The sequence below is a fragment of the Rhincodon typus genome, chromosome 15, assembly GCF_021869965.1.
Source record: "Rhincodon typus isolate 14 chromosome 15, sRhiTyp1.1, whole genome shotgun sequence".
Classification (NCBI taxonomy): domain Eukaryota; kingdom Metazoa; phylum Chordata; class Chondrichthyes; order Orectolobiformes; family Rhincodontidae; genus Rhincodon; species Rhincodon typus.
The window spans coordinates 54,688,994-54,710,123 of record NC_063346.1 but is presented as its reverse complement, the minus strand read 5'-3'; positions in this window follow the sequence as shown (position 1 = coordinate 54,710,123).

The window sequence follows — 21,130 nt, the reverse complement described above, 5'->3', positions numbered from 1 at the left end:
ATTCGCTGAAATATTGGTCGGCTGACAGTAACTCTTTCAAACTATGGTGAGAAATGATGGTGCAAGTAATTTTTTTTTAATATTTCAAGGAAATTTTCCAGGTTACTTAAAAATGTGATGAGGTACTAACTGATTGTACATAAATCCACGCATCAGGTTTGAGGAAGAATACCTTAATATTGTAAATTCGCTGCTCATGTCAGTAATACTGTCCTGTTGCGTGAACGTTGGCGGTATTATATATTATCTATAGGCAGCACAGTGCTCCAATGATTGTATTTGTGTACACATGTATAGGTTAGCGTTTGTGCACCTCATCTCAAATTCTTGTCAACGAGTTGTTCACTCATATGCAAATTGGTGAAAACCAACAGCTGGATAACCAAATATTTGTATTCTGGCACATGCAGGAATAATTTACTGCAGCCGTGCATTGTACTGCATTGGATTTGTTCAGAAGCAAGAAGTTATCACGACACAAATATGAAGTGGAAAAATACATTTATGCCAAGGTTGATTTATTGGCATAGATCACCAATGTACGATTAACATTTATGCAATAATGAAGGCAATGGATTCTTGTAGATTTTGACACTGTTTACAACATTGGCGTTTTGCACCCCTGCTGATAACAGCTTCGAAACACTGCCTAAAATTGCGAAAATGATAAATTGGGGATATTATTATGAAACATTGGATTTGCAGTCTGAACGAGTAACAATCTTTGGCGAGATGATATGCAGGCAGAAAACGAGAACGTACAAAAATTAAGAAAAATATTCCAGAATATGCCCAATTATAAATAAACAACGGCAAGTGGATTACTGACATGGTCCACGTGGAAGCAATGTAAATTAGTAAAAAACGTTTACACACAAACGTCGTTCTATTGTTGTCGATATTTTCTGATCAATATGTTAATAAATGATATTACGCAACTACTTTAGCAGGAGGGACTAGACACCAAACACCTAGCCCAGGGGCAGCAATACCGACATTTCTCCACAGGAGATTTTGGCTTTATTTCTGTGTTATGTCAACGCAGGTTTGTGAATAGTGTGTGATAACATTCAACTGAGATATAAGACATTACGTTGATGTCATTACATGGAATGTTATCTACAGTAAAACGAAAATGCATTCAAGTATTTGATTTATGTTCCGTTAAAGGTTTTTATGAAAAAAAAAATTCTCACAAAATCTACTGCTATAATTTTTGTATGTACTAAGTCAATATATTTCTCTGATTGTGGTTTAATAATGCTATGGTATTATCTGGTTTGTACAAAGTTCTGAATTCAACAAACACAGAAGCCATGCTCTCTACAAAAAAAAAACAGCATTCTACCTATGACAAATCAGGGTAGCTGACGGCCTAGTGGAATTATCATCAGACTGTTAATCTAGAGAACCAAACCACGTTCTGGGGACCTGGGTTCGAACTCCCCCACATCAGATGGTGGAATTTGAATTCAATACTACCTGGAGTTATGAATCTAATGATGACTGAGTCCATTGTCGATTGTGAGGTGAAAAACCCCTCTGGTTCACTGATGTCCTTTAGGGAAGGAAACTGCCATCCTTACCTGGTCTGGCCTACATGTAACTGCAGCCCCACAGCAATGTGGTTGACTCTTAACTGCCCTCTGGACAATTAGGAATGGGTAATAGATGCTGACCTAGCCAGTGACTCTCGCATCGTGTGAATTAATAATAATAATAAATCCTGCTTTTTTCCCTTGGTAAGTGATATTCCCAGGTCAGTGATTTGATTTCTGTGGTATTTTGCTGACTTGTGACTGCCAGTCTTGTTTATGTTACTGATATGAGATTGTTGAAGGTTCAGTCTATGGAACAATCCAAGAATCTCCTGTTTCCAGTATTTTTTTCCCTTTTTGCTAATGTTAACCGATCACCTAACTCATATCTATTTATGTGGAATCATAAAATATCAAATATGTTCCGGGATGTGACATTTTTTAAAGAATCATTCAAATAATTCCTCAAACAATGCAGTTTTCTAATTTTGAATTTATAACTAATTCTTCACGTATTCTGCTTGCAATAGCGATTACACTTTGGTATTCCTTTGCCCTTTAATTAAAGAATCAATTGAATCGACTTACGTTATGTGCCATTTTTTAACTATTGTTAATTCAAAGTTATTATGATACAAAGTAAAACGCAATTTCTTTCTTGGAATCTATGAAGCTATGGTTAGATTGGGCACAGCTCTCTATCAAAGGTACCGCGTTTTATTTTGCCACAATAGATTTTCCTGTGGCAATCCATTGTTTCAATATCGAAACAAAGCGATACAAATCATTTTGACAATGCATCAACAGTAGTGGTGGTCTACGTTAAAGACCACTGGACCACTGGACATATTGACCATATCAATATGTGGGCGAAATGTTAGCTCGACAGAATGCTGCATATTTTTAACTTGATTGACGTAATCAACCATAAAACTGATATCGACAATGGTCAGTTGCTAATCAAGCTTGCTAGTTTCTAACCAACCAACACATTTAATGCTAAGTTTAATTTTGTTTATTGTAGGATACTGACAATGTGTCTAGTGACGAATAGTAAAAGTTTTGCCTCGTGCATGTTTTGGTACTATAACTACACACTCATAGTTCAGATCCAACAAATATGCCATTTCATAATTTTCTGTCTAAATTTTCGAAATGTTTCCTTGATATTGCCGAAAATGTGTGAATGCTTCAGCTTATATGATACCAATTTCCATTTTAGACAATACATTTTCTTGTTCAAAATGTTTTGACTGATTGTGGAGAAGTGATCTGTTTTCCTATCCCAATCCCAATCTTCCACTGTGCCTAGCATATTTTAAATTTAACCATGTTTGGATTTGGTTAGTTATATAAATTGCAGACTCTATAATGTTCGGTGCTGAGGACAAGTCAGCAAATTTCCTTTACTCAACAAGAAATTTTAGAGTAAGACAAATTACTGACATAAAGAAGGAACGTTATTGACAAGTATCATATTGTTAACAACAAACTTACCCTTAATAAATCTATTACAGGAAGATCACCATCATCTGAAGAGAAAAAAAACGATGAAAAATCAGAAGTCTTTTAACTTTAACACACTTTGTTCAAGTGACAGTTTAATGAAAAAAGAGTACTAAATCACAAGTTATCCCATTTGCTGTTCTGATTCAATAATTAATCTACACACACCGAAGCTGCTCGAACTGGCTGTCTTCCTTGAACCACTGCAGTTCGTTGATTTCTCTTTACGATGATAATGACCTAGATTTCAAGAAAATCCTCTTTAGGAACCACTTCACAGCGATAAAAGTGACATTTTATGGTCACCAACTCACACACATATTTGGGAAGAGTTTCAAAGAAGGAAAGTGTAACAATTGGCTATTGTATTGCACGTTTTAGGAGGCTTACACTCAAATCTGAATATGGGTTTGTTAATTTAACAGATTGTGGCAGTTCATTGCAAGTTAGATTGACGAGAGGCCACCTTATGAAAACATTAAGAAAGTGTGTCTTTGGGAACTTCACAGTGCAATGTGAATGCGATGTTTGACTTCACAAGAGAATTAGGACCAGAGAGCATAATTTCAGGCTAAGGGAATGATCATTTAAGACATAGATTAGATGACTTTTTTTCAACCAGCGGGCAGTGAATCTCTGGAATTCTGTGCCACAGAGGATTACTGAGGTAAACTGAAGGCTGACATAGGCAGGTAAGTGGACCAAGGGCTAAAGGAACAAGGCAAAAAGAGAACTTGAGGATTTACAGGCCAACCATGATCTAATTGACTGGCATGATAGACTCAATGGGCTGAATGATTTAATTCGGCTATTATGATTTATAATTCATTAAGTTTTGAGCATGAAGAATAGACAGACAATGAGCATTTCATGAGAGACATACTGACATAACATGATATAATAAAAATACACTTTAGCTGCAGAAATTGGAGAAAATTATGGTCATGAAATCCATCAAAGAAATTTTAGAGTTTCTATTGGTTCTACTTATGGAATAGGACGAAAAGAATGTGAAGGTATTAATATGTCAATTGAGAAATTATTGGGAGAAATGAAGTGACAGATGGTAAACTGGAAATTGCCTGTGCAAAGCAGATGGCAGGTAGAATATTTGCAATTTTGTATCTCCATCAGAAGAGGTTTGTATGAATTGTGATGCAATGAGCAAGGCTGTTTCGAGTGCATGTGTCTTAGTTCCTGAAGCATGTAGGCAAAAATTTCGAAATCCAAAGAAAAGACTGAAAATGTCAGGGATCAACATGAAACGACCTATGCATAATAACAGACATGATGCTGTCACCATCTCAATATGCCATCAAAACACTTAAAGTACAGCAGTATTGACCGTATAAGTATGGAAGCGATGTAGCTCCAAAAAAAAACACAAGTCCTTAGCATGTCCAGCAGGTGGTTTTAAATGCTTTAAATCTGGCCATTTGGAACAATCTAAGAAACATCATGAGCTAACAGCAACTTCAAAACCTCAGTGAAGAAAGGCCAGGAAAAATAAATCCAGATTAATTGAAATAAAAAAGAAGCAAATATAATTCCAAGGAATTACTGAGACAGGATAAGGAGAAAGACAACTTTCCTAGGTAAAGTGAAACAGAATGAAAACAGAAAATGAAAACCAAAAGAACTGCGGATGCTGTAAATCAGGAACAAAAACAAAGTTGCTGGAAAAGCTCAGCAGGTCTGGCAGCATCTGTGGAGGAGAAGACAGAGTTAACGTTTCGGGTCCGGTGACCCTTCCTTAGTTGAACTAACCTGCACACATTTAGAGCCTGCCTGGCTTACAGTTAAGGAAGCTACTGTGCAACACTAGATCTCTACCCCATGTCCTCCATTGCATCTACACAAATTAAGTACACATGCTTTTATGGTTCCATAATTTAGCTAATATTTCAAATTAATGACTCTCCAAAGGGAGAGGCGCCCTTTATTTGGACGTAGTGCTTAGCACCACTTCTCATAAGGAAAACATACAGGTTGCGCCCTCAAGATGCAACATACCGCTGCATTTTGTCTTTTTTTCTTTTTCACTATTACTTCATCAGAATTTGTGGCATTTCTCTGTCCAAGTCAATGTGTTTTCTGCTCAGTTTTCATTCTGTCACATCAAACTCAAATGACTCTATTCGAAGTCACACGTCTATTATAAATGCCGATGACAGTGGCTGGTAATATAATCACCATTTCTCGACAGGTCCTGCCCTCCGGCATTTCAAACTATCGATAATGCTCTGAGGCTTCTCCTCTATTATCCATTATAATCTGGTTGCATTCATTGTCAGGCCGTGGAACAGTATCAGAAAGTATAGTTCTGAGAGAAGTTTGTTCACCCAGACATTGTGAGCCTGTGGAATTCTCTATAACAGAAAACGGTTGAATATTTTCATGAAGGCGTTAGATACGTTTTTTCTGAGGGATAAAGACATCAAGCAGGAACAGGGTTATGAATTGGATCATCGGCCATGATCATATTGAATGGTAGAGCAGGCTTGAAGAGCCAAATGGCCTACTCCTGCTCCTATCTGTACCAACCTGGGTTTCGAAAAGGCAGAACATATCTAATTTATATGATTATGACTTTACTAAAGAATGGACAATGTTGATGAGGACAATGCGGGTGTTTTGGTATTTGTGGAATTTCTAAACATTTTAAACACTCTTACAAAATAGGGCAGATAACGAGCCTATTGTTCATGGAATCAAAGCGAAATGGTCGTACTTGTAGCAATGTCAGATACCAGAGAGAATCGCAAGCATACAATGTCAAATTAAAGGAACAGTTTCACATGGAGTTCTGCAATGGGAGGACCTGAGAGTACCTGTGCACTGCTTGGTGAAAGTGACAATGTTCGTGGAGCAAATGATTAATGTGATATCCAAATTCAACGGCGTTACAATAATGATCATAATGTACCAAGGCAAGGATACTGTGGTGCAGATTTACCAAACACGGCTCGGAATTAACTGGTACATTGCGCATATTTCTGGGCTTTGCACGTCAAGAACAGTTTGAATGCATTTCGGAGTAGAACTGAAACAATTTGCAAGAATGATAAAAAGAATTGAAATTCATAGCGTTTTGTGGAACGATTTGAATTCCAACTTCAAGTTGCATTCAATGGGTTATTTTAGAAGTGCATTCATTATCATTTTAAAAAAACATGGCAATCGACATGCGCTGCCAAAATCTGCAAAAAGCAATCAGCTAAAAATATTGGGGAATCTCTGTTTTTATGATGATTGAAGCATAAATACTTGAAAGAACACCAATAATTCCACAACGCTTCTTTCATAAAATGAACTCAATGGATTGCTTACCATCTGTACGACCTTGCACAATGTTTAAAGTTAAATTGGAAAGCCGGCACCCCTGCCGTTACAGTGTGCCAATGCGTCTGTCTTGGTTTTTGTGTTGATTTACAGAACTGTATCTTCCACCCAGAAAATTCTAGCACTGAGGAGAAATTCCAACTCACTGAGAGATTGCTTCCCAAAAATTTGCCTGATTCCATTGATGGAAATGAGTGGTGAAACCCTGACTATTGCCATTCAAGACGAAAAAGTTGAGAGTTCAAATCATGAGAGTTCTGAAGGGAATACGTAATGGCCACTGATCCCATTAACAGAAACTCCTGGAATCAAAGCCTCCGATTATCGAAAACGTGAAAAAAATGCTACGTGATCAACATTTGTAGTCAAGGCCTGGATGTCCTGATTAGAACAGTGATGGAGCCAGATCTACCTGCGTTTAGAAAGAATATGGACATTAGCAGTGTTAGTTAACTCTGCATTTGAAAATCAAATGCCTTTTGCTAACCTTGCATTGCTTGATACACACGATTTCAGACGTGACATACACACAGAAACTGAAAAGTAACATTGACCATACGAGACTCAAGTTACTAACCGCGCTCACAGGATGTTAAATGTCATTGCCACGTATCTGGTGGTAAACAAACTGGAAACCCGCCTTAGCAGTTACTAATGCGCGTAGCTACACAGCGTGCTCAGTACAAACCACTATTAATAATGTCAGCGAGGATGACTTTTTTCTGCCTGACTCTACTTGAGTTTATACTTGCTGGTACTTGCTTTTTTTGATTCACAGAACTGCTTTAATTAATTAAAGACTTTCGAAGCAGCTCCTCATTCCATTAAATAATCTTAATTCATCTATCGGGTTAAGAACTTAACTCTTCTATCCTTATGCCGAATACGACAGTTATCTATGTTTTACTTTGTTTCTGACAGCTGCGGACCACACCTCGTTTAGTGTTACTCAAACGCCCAAAGGAGTAACTGCGAACAGATGGGAAGACATTACCCTCTACTGTACCTCCTCCATTCGTCAGCAAAGTTCAAAGCCAAATGTAATTTGGTGGAAGCAGGTTGGGAATGAATGTGTTCAGATGAAAGCCAGTGGTAGAAGAAAATTTGGATTTGAAAGTGAAGGCATAGCGTTTCTTAACTTGCTGAGCGTTACTGTCCAAGATTCTGGAATTTATCACTGCACTGTGACTTATCAAGGAATAGGTCAAAGAAATGGAACCGGATCTCAGCTGTTTGTGCATGGTAAGTGAGAGAGCGACACTGTCTGAAATAATTTGAAATAACAAGATATTTTCTGATCGCTCATTTCATCAACATTGGCGGTTAAATCATGTCCAGTGATCATTTATGCAGGAACCTACCCTTGATATTTCTGTTCCATTGAAAAAACAAGTAAAATTAGATGATCAATATCACCGGTAGAAAACTGCAACATTTGTAAATATTAACAATTTACACTATATTTCTAAAGACACCCTATACACTAAGTGTATTTTACCGACAAACAAAACTTCCAATGTACATAGGCGACAAGAAACCGCTATGTCAGTGCAATTCGACAACAATTCTCAATCCCTGGTATGTTATTGATGTCATGACTACCCCCAATTATTCTTTCTGAGATTGAAGATTCCAGAAATTAATTCTCACATTAATTTCACGTCATAATTTGAAAATCAGCATGAACTTATTTCATGAAGAAAGGAATCGATGCAAAAGAAACGCAGTTTGACAAATACAAGTGAGTAGAATCACTGACCTAGAATACATAAAACAATGCAGAGAATCTGTAGCTCCTGAGGTTCAACTGATTCAATTTGTTTTCTCATTTGAAATGCCTTGTTTTTGAAATCCGACTGACACAGTGGTCTTGAGTTAATCAGCAATCTGCAGCTTCACCACCATTATACACTTGAGCTTAAAAAAAAACACAAGGGCAAACGAGCACCATTTGTTTATTTGTCTAGCTCAATTTAATTAATTCTTTCAAATATGCGACATAATCATTGTTAAGCATTTTGTTGTTTTGTTCCGCTGAGGAATGTCAAGTATTGGATTTGATAATTAAGTAAAAGTGAATAAAAGCCGCTGCTTTGAGAGCTATGTGTTTAATTAACTGAATGCTTGTACATAAAATTAAGTAGAGAAGAAACTGCACTTTTGAGTATTGTAATTATAAGAAAGCGTAGCGTCTGAAAATAAGCCTCAAATTTAACAATTTCTGATTTGTTCCAGTAACTTGGCTTCGTTCATTCTCTGCTTGCAGTTCCTCCAGTGCCACTGAAAATTACGCCCAAGTTACATGAAGAAAATTCACTTGTATCTTTGATCCTTCTGTGTGAAACAGCTGCATTTTATCCGGAGGATTTCACCCTCGCCTGGTATAAAAACGGCGCCGAAACTACAGTCGGTATAAATACTAGCAAGGTGCAGAACAGCGAGGGACTGTATGAAGTATCCAGTTCTTTGGTTGAGCCTCATCTTCCCTCAAGTAATCTCAAGTATACCTGTTCGATATCTCACGTCTCCCTCAAGAAGCCTGCTGTTGTCACCCACAGTATTTCCACGTTTGGTGGATTCCAAAAAGGCGAGTTATGCTAATTATGAACAAGCATGGAGCTAATCCACGGTACTTTCGCGGAAATATCTCCTTTAAATGCATTAAATTAAGTTGAAATGTGTGTTACAAAAGTGACAAAACCTTACTGGCACCCAAATTCCTTTATTTATGGAGTTAGTATTATGTTCAGTAATGAGCTGTTCTATCCGTTTCTTACTTTTTGTCTTTTTTTGCCGTCGTTCATTGTCATTATTTCCATGTTAAAAATGCTTTATTCCTGCCAGTGCCTACTTTCCTTGCACTGTTGCCAGGAGCTACATTGTTTTATTTGGTTTCGCTCTGCCTTCTAGCACTGCATTCCCCATTGGTTGTATCCAGGGCAGAATTCTAAGACTTATCCTTTGTCAAGTGGTATCTCCCACCCGGCCACGGCAGTTCAGTTGGGATCAATGTCACATATACCACAAAGCCTGTGGGATGCCTTGACTTTTCTATGGTGCATCAGATTTAATGTATTAACAATTTGCTCACTTTGGCAGCGGTTTGTCACGGCACAAAACAACAATTAATTACACCAAGCCCATAAAAGTCCTTTGCTACGCAGTGCGTAGTCGATTATTTGTACATGGTTCTTATCCAATTGCCCCAGTTCTCAGTTTGGTGCAGCTAGCAGTGAAATCATGCCACTAATTTCAAAAAGGCATCTGTTAAGAAGTAAGAAAAGTCAAGAAGCTCAACACTGTGGTCCACAGGGAATCAATCCATCTTGTAAACCTACATTTCCAAAACAATCTTTCGAGATCCGTGAACCGACAATCTATTTCAGAGATTGATTCAGAATTTGCATTTGTTGGAAGTAGAAGTCACTTCAACATTCAACTGAGATAATATTTGGCACTTCAGCTTTCTCATTGCCCTTCAATAGCACGGTGCAGTTGAAAACACCATCATACTGTAAGCAAGAAACTACAGCAAGACTTTTTCAACCATCATCAGAAAATAATGTCCTCTTAATTTTGCAGATAAGAGCAATAATTCAGTCGTCTTCTGGGCTCCAATTTCTATGGTGGTAGGATTTGCGTTGGTTGTACTAATGGCTGTATTTGCAAAGCGACATGGACTTCAGTCTAACAAAAGTAAGGTCTACTGTCTACTCTTGATCTTCGGTCTAGTTGCAGTCTGAGAACAACAAGCGGGAGAAGTGCGGAGTAGTAGGGAAAGCGAAAATATTTGAAGTTGAAAATGCAATGGGTTTATTTTTCAGCGCGCTCAGATTGTTCCAAACACATTTCATAACGCAGAAATGTTCACAAATTTGTGATCAACATGTTAATTTCCGGGTGCATTAGGTTCCAGCATAAAAACTGTACTGTTCAAAGCAATTAATGAAATGTACCATGACAAATATCAAATTGGCAATTCGATTCTTCTGCCGAGCAATAATTGCTCCTTGAAGAACAGGAGGATTAGGAACAGATGATAACTATACAATACCATGTTGTTGGCTCTGCTGCTAGCAATATAAACATTGTGTTGTGCCTCAACTGCGCATTCTAAGCCTCTTTTTCACTTTGAATCAGAAATGTAAAGCTTCGTTTTCCATATGAAAACTGGGTTAATATTTCTATCACTCAGTGTAATTATATTCTATTGATATATAGATAAAGAAGAACGCGCAAGGCAACCGGATCATTGTGACAAAGTGGTAAGTTCATTCCTTCAACCCGGTAGGTGTTTGCAATAAATTGAACGATTGCAAAAATGGAAGTAATATGTACTAATCACGTCAGAGTATTTTAAGTTTATTTGTTGAAGGACGTGTTCATCCAATGACGTTTGAAATACAGTTGATACAATATTGTTATTGATAAAGAATTTTAGTTGGATTTTTAAAATCTCGTTGTAACTATGAGAATGTTTCTAACTAATAACACTTTAGAAACTCAGTCATTCTAGTTTTGGACACAAATTTACTGTCCAATGCTGCTGCCTTTTGACGGTAAAATATTATGTTCCAGAGTGAATGTGAAGAAGCTTTGCTTGTTACACTAGCCACTGTGCATTAATATTTGTATGCACGGGAATAAATCTGAAACGAGGATTCTGCAAGTGATCTCGTGCCCAGGTTAAATTTGTTCACTGCTTTTTGAAAGAATTGTTGAAGACATGAAATAGGGACTTAATGAAATATTTTCTTTATGGTCTTTGCAGGCAGCCGTGGCTCAGGATGCGCAATATGCTGCAGTCCATTTCAGCAGAGACAAAACAGCTCCAAGACGCACATTTGAAATAGAGAGAAGCATGTATGCTGAGGTAGGGCTGAGTAACGGAAGAAGAATTTAAGTCATCATTATAATATGGCGATTCAGGCTGTCGATGAGAACATTCACCTCTGTTGACACTGACTATGTGAGATATTGAAAGTTATTTGTGCGTACTTCTGATGATCACTTTGCAGAAATCTTGTAAAAAGACACATTAACAATATTTCTAAATGTTGCTTTTACAGGACCCACAAGACGCAATCGGTAATAAGGTGACGTACACAGCACTAACGTTGAATAGTTCAGTGAAACCGGATTTGTACCACAATCCCAAAGAAGGCACAGAGTATGCTGCGTTGCAGACTGGAATTCGAAAAGGTGGAAGAGAAGACATTTAAGTACAAACAAGAAATAACATGCCGTAACAATTTAGGTGCAGAAGATACTTCTCAGACATATACTGATATATTCTTCTTCTTTTCTGCTTAGAACTTCAGGCCTGTAGAATCTCACTTTCCTGCAAATAGGCATTGCAGTCATATATCAGATAGGAATAGTTAGTAACTATCACTCTAATATCAGCTTAATCTTATATGGTTGCTTTGAATAGCATCGGTGATGTGTGTTGAAAGTCTGTTGCAAAGACGCTTTGCGTGCAGAGGGCGCTGCCTCTCAAGGGTGCTCTCTTCTTACGCTTCTAGTTTCCGGTTTCTTGTATCCTCTCAGAATCTATGCTTTTCCCTTCTATTAATACAGCCTCAAAGCCATGCAGCTTTGTCTTTCAGGTGAACAATTCCGAATTCATGGGGCATGCAACCTGATGTATATAATGTGCTACATCAGTCTTACCCTGCATCATTTTCCAGCAGTTTATGTGCCAAAGACACATCATGTGCAGCCAGCAAGCAACCATGTCTCAACATCTTGAGGGAACAATCCATGGTGGCAACAATCATTCACGATGGCTTTGCACATTAAGTCATGAGCAGCCTGCAACTTCACTCTAACGGACTCTAATTTCAGGTATTTGATCAGAATGGTGTTGATCAGAGTCTGCAGTCCAAGGACTGGGGCATGGTCAGTCCTGTAGTTTCATAGGGATCAGTCCATGGATGAAGGCAAACGCAATCATTCAACAATATGGGCACAACTAGTCCAGGGCTGTCCGTTCAGATCCGTCCACAGAAAGGAGTATGAGAAAACAAAATGTCTATGGCGGTTACGGTGTAATGGGTAGCGCTCAGGAAAGTAGAGTTGAGACCGAGATGAAATCAATCATGTATGATTTAAATGGTGGAGCAGGATCGAGGGACTGAATTTCTTGCTTTGGCTTTTAGTTCTTATGTTCTTACGATTGTGGATCTTTGGAATCCCTTTTCTCAAAAGGCAGTGGATGCAGAATTTTAAAGTATTTTAAGGTAGACGCTGGTATATTGTTGATGACCAAGGGGATGAAAGGTTATCAAAAATATGCAGGAATGTAGAATTGAGGGTAAAATTAGATCATCTGTGATCTTATTCAATGGAAGAGCAGGTTTGAAGGTTAGAGTAGCCTACGTTAGTTTTTATGTTCACATGAACATAGCTTGGGAGGCAGCTGCCACTTGAAGAAAACTCGGGAATGTAGTTATGTAGTTTGGGTGCTACAGGCTCAGTCGGAGAAAGGGGGAATGACAATTGTGAAGGAAGTTCGAATGTTTTTCAGTGACAGCATAGTTTAAAGGACATTTATGAATGGAGTCAGGGAGGAGGATGGTTTGTCCACGATCACCATGGCATGAGAAGAAGTGTGAGACCACACCTGGTATGGTCACCTCATATTCCAAGGAACTTGAGATCGTGGAGTTGCATGAAGGTGGGCAGGAGGTGCATAGTGCAAACCCATGTAGACAGGTTATGTAGGTACTTGTAGAAATTTAAAACCGATGGAAATTCAAAAGAAGGGAGATCAGGAAAGGAGAGTGGATGCTCTGGGGCTTTCACATGTTGAGGTGACTGGAAGCCACTGGACAAAGATCTGTCACTGTTGCCTTCAATCTTGCTGAAATTGTAATGTGCGAATTGTGAAGTACAATGGTGAAGAACACATGGAGATAGTGTCTCGACCTGTGAGTGAGGGGGCTGCATGAATATGCCGATATGAGTCCTTTGAAATGGAAACCACATTGTACATATACCCCTAAAAGATAAAAGACCTAGACCTGCAGACTGCCTGATCTCTGGCAATGACAAGATATTAACCCATGTGGATATCGACCATTCACACCAGCATCCTTGCATGGAGAGGCAAAGGAAATGTATCAGGATGTCTCACCATAAAGGACAAAGATGTCAGCATAAGGCATTGCTCAAAATTCACATTGTTCATTTCCCTTCACAGGATTTTGTTTCCTCCCTGTCCCTATCACTATGTCAAAACATTGTCCCTGGTTTCACAAGAGGGAACCTGCTCAGCAGTGGAAACTGTTGGTCTTGGACATTTTGTAGGGAACTCTGGGATTTCTGTGTCATAAATAATGTTTTGATTGCAAATTTGAATGCTGAAAACCTCAATCGCAAGGCAACACAAAATTAGAAATTTTGTGCTTAACATTTCTGCATTTAGTCCAACTTTCATTGCACACGAACAAAGAATTGTTCTATGTTTCAATACAATGCCTCTGCTCATATTGTGAATAAAGTATGTTAAAAAACATAGTTATAGATCCTAAATGGTTTGAAAGTTTGTCAATGAATTTCAACCAGACAATTCTGTGTAATAAAGTGATCTGTTGCAACAAATTCATCATCGTAACGTGTAATTAACAGCGTTGACATGAATAAAGCACTGTTTGGCAGACAGGAAGCATAGAATTACAATGCACTCATCATTTCTGGAGTTTTCACGCAGTTGCTATTGGGGTAGCACAGGGATCGCAGCTTGAATCCCAGTTATTCACAATACATCTTTATGATATGGATGAGGGAACTAAACGTAATATCTGCATGTTTGCAGACGAGCACAAAGCTGGATGTGAGGGTAACCTGCAAGGTGTTTGCAGAGATGCTTCAGTTTGATTTGGATAACCTAAGTGAATGGGCAAATGGATGGTAGATCAAGTATAATGTAGATCGATGTGATGTTATGAGTTTAGTAGCAAAAGCAGGAAGTCAGATTATTATTTCAATAATTATCAATTGGAAAGGGGAAGGGGCGTGATGAAATGAGATTTGGGTATCTTTGTACATCAGTCACTGAAAGCAAGCATGCATTTGCATCAGGTCGTGAAGAAGCGACTAGTTTGTTGATCTTCAAAGCAAGTGGAATTAAGTAGAGCAGCAGGGGTGTCTTACTGAAAATGTATAGGGTCTTGGTGAGACCAAACCAGGAGTTTTGTGTGAGTTTTGGTCTCCGTTTCTGAGAAAGGCTGCCCTCGCAATACAGGAATGCAAGACAGTTTCCAGACTAACTCCTGGGATTGCATAACTGACATGTGCATACAGATTGAATCGATAATGACTATATTCACAGGAATTTGAAAGAATGAAGTGAGATTTCATAGAAATCTATAAAAATCTGACAAAACTGGACAGAGTAAGCGCGGGAAGGATGCTCCGATTGACCAGCGAAACCAGAACGAGGGATCACAGACGAGAGATATCGGGAAGGCCATTTAGGACTGAGATGAGGAGAGATTTCTACATCTCGAGTGGTGAGTCAAAGGAATTCTCTGCCAAAGAAAGTGGGTTAGACAAAATATTAACTGTTTGCAAGGATGAGTTCGATATATTTCTTCAGGCTAAAAGTATAAAAAGAAGCTGCGGGATGGGTTAGGGAGAGAACAAGAATAGGGAACTGAATAGGATGATCAGTCATGGTCATGTTGAATGCCTTGGATGGCTGAATTACCATCTCCTGCTTTTGAGTTCACCTATTTTTGTTTTAAGGTCATAAACAGGCGATTTCACACATTATCAGTTAGATGCCACTTTCCTAGCTGTAGGAAAACAGCTTGGGAAGTGGTCACCTGATCCAAGAGCAGAAGTTTCCATTACTGCAGCTAAGAACTGTCAGGGCATTTTAAGCATCCAAAATGGACAATTACGTATTGACATCGTGCGGAATTAATCGAATTAACTGTGCTGCTCTTTAGGAATTTCGCTTTGAATTCCTATGGAGTTTGGCGTGAAATGTTGTTTTTTGTTAGTTGCATCATTGACGAGCATGTTTGTGCACCCCTCTGTTTCTGTTAGATGTTCCATTGTTCATGAACATTCACAAATAGTAGCTATGATCTGATTGATTCATTGTGGGACCGCTTAACTCTTTCTATTCTTGTGGTCTCCACTTAATAACGCACATACGATCCTGTAATGTAGTTTTTCCCAGTGGGTACTGTGTGTTAGGTAGCTTGTTTCCACTCCTGGCTTAGACTCCTTTGTTGGACGTAGCAACAGAATTGGTCAACTGAATTGATGGCAATAATAGTGTCAGCGATATGCAGCACCATAATGTTATAGGTTGTCATTAAAGTCAACATTAACGCATCGAGGAACACAAATGTCATTTCCTTACCTTTAATTGAAAGTCTTTTTACATGATACATAATAATATCCATCACCGTCAAAGAATTATGAAGAAGCCCACAGTAAGCTGAGCAATCAGAAGATTATGGAAACGTTTCTTTACATTACAGAATTATACGCAAGGATATAGAATGATTCATCATTGGATGTAACTAGGATTCATTCACAGAAGTGCAACAGGTCAAATATACGGCTGATTTCAAGCAAAAAAAATTGACTTTCCAACATTAACATGACATAATAGCCGAATATTAAGTTCTGCAAACAAAGCACCATGTCAGCATCTGCCATGCTGCAATCTACCTTCCATATCACCCTCGCTTGGCGCTAGTTGGATTTTATGATGCTATCCGCTTCTCTTCAGTTCCTAATTGTTGATGTGTGATGAACCAAGAACCGGATGTCAATTTCATGATCGAACTGTACTCTCTGCACTCTCTAGCTAACCTCATTAGAATTGGGGAGGAACGGGCAATGTGCGAGTAACATCTAAAGTATTTTAGGCTGCTAAGGAAAGCATAACTTTTCCTCTAGAGTCGATAAGTACAAAATGGATTCGACAAATCTGTCTCTCAAATTTTCTGCTTTACGATCAAAATAAGTGATCATCTAACCTTCTTTATGTTAAGCTGTTGTCCAAATGCTAAATATATCGGGGTGGTGTTTATTGACTTTCAGCAAGGTAAATGCCCCTCAGTGCAGTTTAGCTCTCCCGAAACAACTTACCTGTGTTTCACAACTAATTGTCACCATTCAATCACAAGATATCAATAATGCTAATAAGGAAACTATTGGTGAAATCCTATTTATTGAAATAACGTGAATTTCTGCTAGAATCGATGTAAGAAGATTTCCTCATGCCTGAGCAATTTACATAAGCTCAAAGAGAACAGGAAACCAATTTATGAAGTAATTCCAGGTAATCGAAAATATTTACAGGAGGCATGTTTGCAAGAGAAACTAGTCAAGCATGTTCACTGATATGGGTTAGGGAGGGGATGCTCCAGAAAGGTATTGGCTAAAGTTCTAAACGGACTTTTTGAAAGAACAGATGAATTTTACTTGGCAAAACCTTTCCACTTTTGGCCAAGCTGAATGTTTCTGATTCATTCCAGAAAATATTTTTCCAACTTCAACAACAGTTTATCTTCGTATTATTACCGGTTTTTCATTAACATGACATTGATAATGAACAAATTCACACACCGCCTATCCTCTGTTCGGCTACATATTTGTGAAGGTAACGCAAACTGGAGTGTGTGCTGCAAAAGTTTCCAGTCTTACCATGACTGTTGATGTAATTGATGCTGGCGGGCACCTTAAGACACACATGACCGGCAGGTATAAATTGCACCATCCTGCACAGGCCGTGCTTCTTCCAACGAACTGGAAACCTCATAAAGTCAATCCAAGGTCTTAGTCATACAATCAGATTTGTACAGCACGGAAACAGATCCTTCAATCCAATTCTTCCATATCGACAATGCATCCTAAATTAATATACTCTCATTTGCAAGCATTCGGCCCATGTCCCTCTAGATCCTTTCTATTCATTTACATATTTAAAATGTTGTAATTGTATCCAACACTACCCCTGGCAACTCATTCCTAACGACACCATCCTCTGCGTGCAAACGAATGCCCCTAAGTTCATTTTCAAATTTTTTCCGCCTAACCATAAATTTGTGCCCTCTAGTTTTGGTCTCCCGTGCCCTCGGAAAAAAAGACCTTGACTGTTCACACTTTCCATGCCTCTCATGATTTTATAAACCTCTGTAAGGTCACTCCTCAGCTTCCGATGTTCCAGGGAAAATAGCCCCAGCCTACTCAGCCTCACAGCTCGAACACTGCAATCCCGGCAACGTCCTTTTAAATATTTTCAGTATACTTTCAAGGCTTTGTTTTTCACAGCTTCTATTCCAGCCAGAATTTCGACACCATCTCTTAGCCCGAAGTTCTTAAATCCTCCGGGTAAAAGGCAGCCGTTTTTACATTCGAATTTCAGACAAGTCGCTGAGAGCCCTTTAACAGGAATAGTTTTTAACAGGTTTGTGGAACTAGAAAATATCGTCACATTTGTATGTCCGAGTAATGTTAACCCAGGATGTTGTTCATCTTCCTCTTCTTTCATTTAAATTTTAAAGTTGTTCCAAAACTTGAGGCAAATTCTGAGTTGAGCTTAGCAGCGATGGTTCCAATTAAAATATCTCTCAAATATATCCGTCAGAAAGTTCAGCTGATAAGCCTTTTGTGGAGCAATTCTGGTGTCTTTATCTTGGAATCAGGCTGTCATAATTCAAGCACAAATTGAAGTCAGCAAATATAAAGAAGAGTTATGTTCAGTTGTTAACTTTGATTTGTTTGTATTAGGGAAAATGACTGTGAAAATGAAGGTTTGATAGACCTTTTCAAATCATGACAGTGCCAAAAGGAATGAACAGTGGCCTGTTGATCCCATTGGCAGAAATTCCAAGAATCAGAAGCTCTGACTATGGGAAATATGAAACAAAGCAATAGCCACACGATCAAAAATTGTAGTTAAGACTTGTGCGCACTGATGGCCAGAGTGATGGAGGCAGATCAAGTCTTGTTTGGAAGCAATAAGAACATCAGCAGTGTGAGCTAACTCTGCATTTGCAAATCTAATCGCTTTTTAAAAATCTTTACAGCACCGATACACGTGATTTCAGAACGGGAATAACCACAGAAATTACAACATTACATTGGACAATCGAGGCTCAAATTAACAACTGCATTCACAGGATGTTAAACGTCATTGCTAAATATCTCTTGGTCATCAATTTTAGCAGTTACCAACTCGCAGAAACTGCCAGCGCTGTGTGTTGAACCTAATGCTATAAATGTAAGCGAGGATGAATTTTATCTATCTGACTCTACTTGAGATTATTCTTTCAGGTAAATTAATTGAAAGAAAACTGCTTTAATTGATAGAAGGCTTTTGAAGCCATTCATTTAAATAATCTTATTTCCTCTGTCTGGACAAATAATTAATTCTTCTATCTTTATGTTGAATATGACATAGTTGCTTTTACTTCACTATGTTCCTGACAGCTGCAGACTCATTCGGTGTTACTCAAACGCCCAAAGAAGTGACTGTATCCAGATAGGAAGACATTACCTTGTACTGCACATTCCCCATCTCTCAGCACTCTTCAAAACCAAAGGTAGTTTGGTGGAAGCACGTTCGGAATGAACATATTCAGTTAAGTACCAGTGGCAGAAAACGATTTGGTTTTGAAAATGAAACAATGGTTTTCTTTAACTTGCTGAGCGTTAGTATCCAAGATTCTAGAGTTTATTACTGCACAGTGATTTATCAAGGAATAGGACAAATAAATGGAACCGGTTCTGAACTAATTGTGCAAGGTAAATGAGAGAGCGAGGCTAACTGAAATATTTCAAAAAAAGAAGACCCCAAAATATTTTCTGATCGATTATTTCATCAACTTTGGTAGTCTCATCATGTGTACTCAACATTTGCACAACAACCTATACCTGATGTTTCCACTCCCTTGAAAGAATTACAACTGGACAATTAATATCACAGGCAGAATCTTGCAACATTTATAAATATTAACCATTTAGAGTATAATTCCAAAGACACCTGATACATCAGCTTTTAACAGCAGAATTTCTGATACATATACCGGCAACAAACAAATTATGACAATGCGTTTCGACAAGATTCTTTGCTTGTTATTGTTATTGACGTCCCGTTCACCCCCAGTTATTCTTTCTGAGGTAGAAGAGTCCAGAAAGTAACACTCACATAATTTTCCTGCATGGTTTGAAAATCTGTGTGAAATTACTTGCTGATGAACAGCATCAATGTAAAAATATAGAAAAACGCATACTTTGAAGTGCAACACAGTGTAGAATCACTGAACTCCAATATACAAGGTTACAGAGAATCAATAGCTCCGGAGGTTCAGCTGATTCAATGTATTTCGCCATTTGTAAAGCTTTGGTTCTGAAAACTGCCTGATACTGTGGCCTTCATTTAATCAACAATTAGCAGCTTAATTGTTAATATTCATTTGGGAATAACAAACACAGAGCTCAAGAACACACATTTGCTTCCTCTCTTCCTCTGTCCCAACTCAATACAATATTTACCCCCAATTTCACAACCCCAGGAATACAAAGCAAAGTTTCCTTGCATTGTTTTAGTGATGAATATCGAATACTGGATTTACACTTCAAGTAAATAAGAGCAAATGTCACCATTAATGAGAGATATTTACTGTTCTAACCGAATGCTTGTCCAGAAAATAGAAGGAAAATAAGCTGTACCTTCGAATGTTGTCATTATAATAAAGGGAGCCGATTGAAGATGCGACACAAATTTAACATTTTGTGATTGTGACCAATAACTTCGTTTTGCTTATTCCCCTCCCGCTGTTGCCCCAGTCCCACTGAAAATTATATCCAAGTTGCATGAAGAATCTCCAACCTTGTATTTGAGTCTTTTAAGTGAGACATCTGCATTTTATCCGGAGAATTTCACCTGACCTGGTACAAAAACGGGACAGAAACTGACCGAGGAATAAAAACCAGTAAAGTGCAGAATAACGAGGGGCTGTATGAAATATCCAGTTCTTTGGTTGAGACTCAACCTCTTTCGCATAAAACCAAGTATACCTGTTTGGTATCCCATATCTCCCTCAAGACGCCTGCTGTCATCACACGCACTATTTCTACATTTGATGGAGCCCTAAAAGGCGAGTAAACTACTGTTAAAATGCAACAAGATGCATTGTATAAGATGTAGTTCATGTAGTTAATCCACTGCCTCTTATTTTGAACATTATATTAAGTTGTCATTTGTGTTGCAAAAGCAGCTAAACCTTACTGGCATTCAAGTTCCTTTATTTATGAAATAGTACTATACTCAGAGCTAATTGTTCCACTGGTTTCTTTTTTGTCCGGTCATTTCATTAGTGAGACTTATCCACTGTCTTTGACTTTCATGTTAAGGTGGTTTCATTCTTCCTGGTGCCTACTTTCCTTGTAATGTATCGATAATGAGGAGGTACATTTTTTGTTTACTTCACTCCATCTTCTTCATCTCCTTCCCCTGTGGTTGCGTCCAGTGCAGAATAAGATTCATTGCCTTGTCAAAACTTATCTCTTACCTGTCTGCGGCACTTTAAATTGGTATTGGTCTTGCATGTATCATATAAACTTTGTTCTCTACATGTCCAGGGTGTTGTGATTTAATGCATTACAATTTGATTATTGTGTAAATACTTTGACCCTGCGTGAAATGATATTTTTTTGCGCCACTTCGTCCGTAGATATCCTTTTTATTTACGTATTATGAATGCATAAAT